The sequence below is a fragment of the Juglans microcarpa x Juglans regia genome, chromosome 4D, assembly GCF_004785595.1.
Source record: "Juglans microcarpa x Juglans regia isolate MS1-56 chromosome 4D, Jm3101_v1.0, whole genome shotgun sequence".
Lineage (NCBI taxonomy): Eukaryota > Viridiplantae > Streptophyta > Magnoliopsida > Fagales > Juglandaceae > Juglans > Juglans microcarpa x Juglans regia.
This window is the reverse complement of record NC_054600.1, coordinates 9,551,011-9,557,408: the sequence shown is the minus strand read 5'-3', so window position 1 is coordinate 9,557,408 and position 6,398 is coordinate 9,551,011. Positions and strand designations below refer to the sequence as shown.

The 6,398-nt window shown below is 35.8% G+C and overlaps 1 pseudogene; it reads right to left on the bottom strand.

Moving 5' to 3' along the window:
• Positions 1–3,512: 3,512 nt before the first annotated feature.
• On the bottom strand, positions 3,513–4,243 carry LOC121260783 (annotated as a pseudogene).
• Positions 4,244–6,398: the final 2,155 nt, after the last annotated feature.

The following is a 6,398-nucleotide window of genomic DNA, read 5'->3' as shown; positions in this document are numbered from 1 at the left end:
TTTGCATCGATAATACATTTATTAAAAATACCTATACCCAACACCATGAAACATGTATTGGAACTAAAAGAAACATGATGAATGAAAATTCTTATGACTTGTGGCATAAAAGATTGGGGTACATCTCCAAAGAAAGGTTACAGAGATTAGTAAAAGAATGGATTCTTCCGCATCTTGATTTTACTAATCTTGAAGTATGTGTGAATTGCATTAAAGGAAAGCAAACCAAACATACTAAGAAAGGCGCCACAAGAAGTACAAAACTTCTTGAAATAATTCACATAGATATATGTGGACCATTGTCCACTGAATGTTTTGGTGGAGAAAAGTATTTTATCACGTTTATATATGATTTTTCACAGTTTGGATATATCTATCTGCTACATGAGAAATCTCAAGTTGTTTAAGTACTTGAGGTATTTCTCATGGAGGTGGAATGGCAGTTAGATAGAAAGATGAAAATCATCAGGTCGGATTGAGGTGGAGAATACTATGGAAAATATGACGAATTGGGTCGTAACCCTAGCCCATTTGCCAAACTTCTTGAACAGCGTGGCATTGTTGCACAGTGCACAATGCTCGTGACGCCGCAACAGAACGGTATTGTTGAAAGGCATAATCTGATCTTATTGGATATGGTCAGAAGTATGGTAAGCAATTTTACCTTACCCAAATCATTGTGGGGTGAAGCTATTAAGACGACAATGTATATCTTAAACCAATTTCCTAGTAAGTCAGTTCCAAAAAACTCTGTTCGAGCTATGGACTGGTAAGCCACCAAGTTTAAGGCACATGCATGTTTGAGGTTGCCCAGCCGAAGCGAGACTTTACAATCCACATGAAAGAAAATTGGACCCTAGAATAGTAAGCGGGTGCTTTATTGGATATCTAGAGAGATCTAAAGGGTATAGGTTTTATTGTCCTAATCACAGGCCAAGAATGGTGGAAACAGGAAATGCCAAATTCATTGAACTTGGTGAGATCGGTTGGAGAATTGAACCTAGAGATGTGATTATTGAGGAAGTACAAGTAGATGTTCCTATACCTACATCCTCAGAAAAGATATTGGTTCCTCCAATTGATCATCACAATAATACATTGGAACAAGCAAATGATCACCCATCTCATAATGATAATACCACTGATGAACCAAGTTCGGAGTCACCAGAATAGGTTGTCTTACGCAGATCTTAAAGAGATCGAAGACCTGTTATTTCAGCAGACTATGTGGTGTATCTCCAGGAATTTGAATTTGACATTGGGACAAGTAAAGATTCATTAACGTTTTCACAAGCCATAAAGGAAAGTGATTCTAGTAAATGGATCGATGCCATGAAAGAAGCGTTGAAATCCAGGGATCAGAATTAAGTCTGGGATCTCATTGAATTGCCTGAAGGGAGTAAAAGAGTCGGGTGTAAATAGGTCTTTAAGACCAAACATGACTCAAAAGGCAATGTTGAATGATATAAGGCCAGACTTGTTGCCAAGGGTTTCACTCAGAAAGAAGGCATTGAGACATTTTCTCCAGTATCTAAAAAGGACTCTTTCAGGATCATTATGGCATTGGTGGCTCATTATGATTTAGAATTACACCAGATGGATGTGAAAATAGTATTTTTAAATAGAAATTTGGATGAAGAGGTCTACATGGAGCAGCCAGAAGGATACTCAGAAAAGCGCAATGATCACCTAGTATGTAGGCTTAAGAAATCAATATACGAGCTTAAGCAAGCTTCCCAACAATGGTACTTAAAGTTCAATGATATCATTACTGCCTTTGGATTTAAAGAAAACATCATTGATCGATGTATATATCTAAAGGTCAGTGGGAGTAAGTTCATAATTTTATCTTGTATGTTGATGATATATTGTTAGCTAGTAGTGATCTTGGCTTACTTTATGAAACCAAGGGTTTTCTCTCTAAGAACTTTGGAATGAAAGATGTGGGTGAGGCATCCTCTATGATAAGAATTGAAATTTTTTGAGATTGAAAACAAGGACTGTTGGGATTGTCTCAGAAAAGTTACATAGAAAGAGTTCTTGAGAGATTTGACATGAAAAGTTGTTCATTACTGGATACTCTGATATCAAAAGGTGATAAGTTTAGCCAATCACAATGTCCTAAAACTGAGTGGAAGCGTAAAGAGATGGCAAAAATCCCCTATGTTTCGGTTGTTGGGAGCTTGATATATGCACAGATAGCACGAAATCTACTTCAGGTTATGTTTTCCTGTTGGCTGGTGGAGCGATCTCATGGAGAAGTATGAAGCAAAAATTCATTGCATCATCTACAATAGAGACTGAGTTTGTGGTGTGCTTTGAGGCCACAGTGCATGGTTTATGGTTGAGGAACTTTATCTCAAGGCTTGGAGTTGTCGACTCTATAGCCAGGCCGCTAAGAATTTATTGTGATAATTCATCTGCAGTATTTTTCTCCAAGAATGATAGATATTCTAAAGGTGCTAAGCACATGAAGCTCAAATACCTAAGCGTCAAGGAGGAAGTACAGAAACAAACAATATCCATAGAACATATTAGTACTACGCTTATGATAGCAGACCCATTAATGAAGTCTCTAGTAGCGAAGCAGTTTAAAGAACATGTTGATAGAATGGGTCTTATGATGTGAACATGTTAATGAGCTCGTGGATGTTTTTTAATTCTATTTGGACACTTAATGATATCTATTATGGTTTTTTTGTTCTTTTGTTTTTTGTTTTTTTGTCTTTCCACTTTATATGTACATTAAATGGTGTGAATGATGATGACAAGATAATGTCTACAATAAACATGAATTGGAACCCAAGGTATTACAGTATTAGCCTTAAATATCCCAATTAAAGATTGTGTTAAATTAAATTACTGGTGTTGTGGTACATGGAAGATAATTTGTTGATTATATAACAGAGGACCGCCATGACTCACATTAATAGCTGGTTTAGCATTGATATTACGGAACCCATGAAATGTATTTTGAGCTATGAAGGGTTCAGGATATGAATTTGTGCAGTATGGTTAATTTCTTGTGATAAACTCATGAATAGAAAATATTATTTTATGGGCATATGGACCAAGTGGGAGAATGTAAGAGTTTTATTTAAACTCTATGTCTCACACACCCATCTTGATAGAGTTTGAAATAGCTCAAAATTTATCAGTTAATAGGTGAGTTATAATGAGATAAGAAAACTCCTAATAGAAAAGATTAACTTTATATCTCTAATCATAGTCAAACACAAAGTTTTAGATTTCTTGATGGTTAGAAGTCTATAAATAGTACTGAGGGCTAAGATTTCTCATCTATAACATTAAAGTGTCTCTAACCATCAGGAGACACTTGTGAGGCTAAGTTGCTAGGGTGATCCTCTCTCATAGTCAAATTAATTTCTTCATCAAACTGATGGAGAAAGTATGTGTTTAATTATCATTGTTTTATTATTGTGGATCATAGAAATCAAAGATCTAATTATTAATGTTCATATTAAAATATTTAACAAATGAAACTCTTCTCCATTGAGTTCTCAAGGATCATTCCAGAATTAATAAAAAGAAAAGAAAAGAAAGACCATTAGATTGAATGATTCAAAATCATTCAACAAAGTCCAAAATCCGTCATCAACAATCACCAACACTCGTACAATTTAATGTCAACACGAAGACGGAAATAAACTTCTCCCTCAAAGGCATCAGTCATCAAAGTGGCTATTCCTCTAGCCATGAAGAAGTCACCGGTGCCACCAACCACAGATATATCCCTAGTCTTGTTCATCAGAGGATCAACCCAGCAAAGTTTATGCTCCCCTTGTGTTGCGTAGAGTTGAAAACAAAGGAGAAGCCAAGCCAGGCAGTGAAAATGTCCTTTTGATCATAAAGATAAAACCCTTGGGCATGACCAACTGGGGTTGAGTGCAGATTGTTGTCTAAGGTTATGGGGTCGTCAAACACAACCAAGTCACCAAAATAGCTTTGTCCTGCCATTATGGTTCTGTTGCCCTAGGCTAGTGCACCTACAATGGTTGAAGTTGCATTCTTCGAGTTCTTTCCATTATAATTAATGTCATGGAAATAGAACATCAACCTTTTACAAGGGCGGCGAACTTTGATTTTCCCAATGGATGCAGTGGTAGTAGTGGATATTCCAACGAGTAGGAAGACGAGGGAGAAAGATAAAATCAGATTTTTAAGCTCCATTGTACTCATTTAATTTCAATGGAAAATGGGTTCGAGCGATACAAGAAGTAGATCATGCTTTGTGTAACAGCCCGTTAGAAATTCACTGGTGGAATTTCTATTGACTTTAGGAACCTCGTGAAAACCCCTAAGTTTTTATAAATCGACCAATTGCGTAGGTTTTAGTCTGTCAACATAGTCAGTGTTATCACTCACTATGATGTTAGAAATATGAGTTTAATTATTTGAGGTAGTAGAAGTGTCAAAATGCGTTATGGTCTACGTCATTTGAGTCAGTTGATTATTTAGGATTTTATGAAGCAATAACCAATTTTCATAATTCTGGACGAAACGTTTGTTTGAAATTGTGAAATTATTTTTAAGGGCACTTCGGGGTTGAATTTCAGTAAACGATTTTCACTATAGGTTAATATGAATATTTAGGATTTTTCAGTACTAAGTTTATTATGCTTTTTTGGAGTGAATAGTAATCTCGATAAGCGCACCCAGTGTAGTGTTTTCAAAATCATAGTGTGAAATGTCTAAATTAAGTGAGAGAAGTTTTATTTGGACACTTGGCAAAATCTTAGCCACACATAGTGAATGGTATTAGACACTTGGCACAAAGAGGAACTATTAGATAGATTTGTGAGGAAATCAAGGCGTGAGATCATGCCACCTAAGCAAAATTTTGTTTCATCTGATCAACCAAATTGTGCCAGACCAAAGAAGGTTTCAATCCTAGCGAAACCCTAAATGGTTGGAATCCAATTGAAACCTCAAAAGCTTGGTTGAAACCGAAACCATAAACTGTTTCCCAAACCCTAAAGTTGGCCTCTAAACCCTTTTTAATCCGATTTCTAGCATTGTGTTTTATCACTTGATTAAATCACTTCCACATATTATTAATTAATAAAACCCTTGTTATGATATCATTATCCAACCTTTTAAAGCTTGGAAATTTGATTGGGTCAAGAAAAATTGGTTTTGGGGTTGATAGCATCTCAAACCCTAACCAAACCCCCTTTAAACCCCAAATTGAAGCCCACTTGGTTGGCGCCCACCAAGGCCCACGAATTTGGCCATCTCGGCAAAGTTTCTTGAAGAAGATCCCACCCCTACATGGCAGACCATCCATTTTCATTGGCTGCACCCAATAGTGCCTTAATGTGAAGGAGAAATCCACCCCAGCAACCTTCATCTCTCACAGCTGCTGCAGGCAGTCCTTGCTCTTCACTATTCTCCACTTTATATCACATAGTCAACTCCAATCAAGGGTCATTCAACCCATAACTTCCCCCTCCAGGAGTCTAAAGTCGTGCAAGCCACATTTCACTCCATTTTATCACTTATTCACCCCGTTCTTAGGGAGAAATTCAAAAGTGCTTTTTCGAGCAAATTCCTGGGTCTTATTGCATGGAGATTTCAGACCCCTTGTAGATATTTTCTCAAGATAAATCCTTCATAAAAGTTGTTCTTATTTGAGTATAGCTTTTGTGGATATGTTATTTGTCTCATTACATGCTCATTTGACTAGTCAAAGTATTTTTAACAATAGAAAGGTCATTCTAGGCGTGAAACTGGAGAGTATGTTATGTTTTGAAATTTTGACCAAGCTAATGGACATATTTTGGTCCGAAAATTTTATGAAGTGTTTTTAGCATGTGTTTATGAATTTTCATTGAGGTTTTGTGGCATGGATAAAGTTTTTGAGGATAGATTTTCTTAGATCTATAAACTTGAAAACTGGAAGTGAAAAAACAGTTTTGATTTTGTGAAAGTTTGAATATTTCGTGGTTTGATCTTATTCTAAAGGTTTTGATATTTTTATATGATGATCCTAAGCCTCTTATATGCATGTTAGGATGTTATTTTAAAGATATTTAGTATTATTTTTAAAGATATGATTCTTCTATACAAGAGGAATTCGGTTAGGCCTAAGATTTGAGGTTTTTGGGTTAGATCCATGTTTTATTCAGTTTTAGCCATGTGATTTTAAGTTTGAAGTTGGATCTTCTTTAGGACACATTTTTAAACCATGAGATGTTTTAGTTTGAAGATCACATATCTTTAAGCCATGGATTAAGAGATTGATCAAAGTTAATTGAGAGAAAAGTTTCAATTTTTGGACTAAGTGTAAAACCAAAAACTTCAAGTGTTGTTTTGTGATTTCGGTAACTTTTGTTTGATGATATAAAGCATGGTTGATCTGATCTTAGGATGATGTT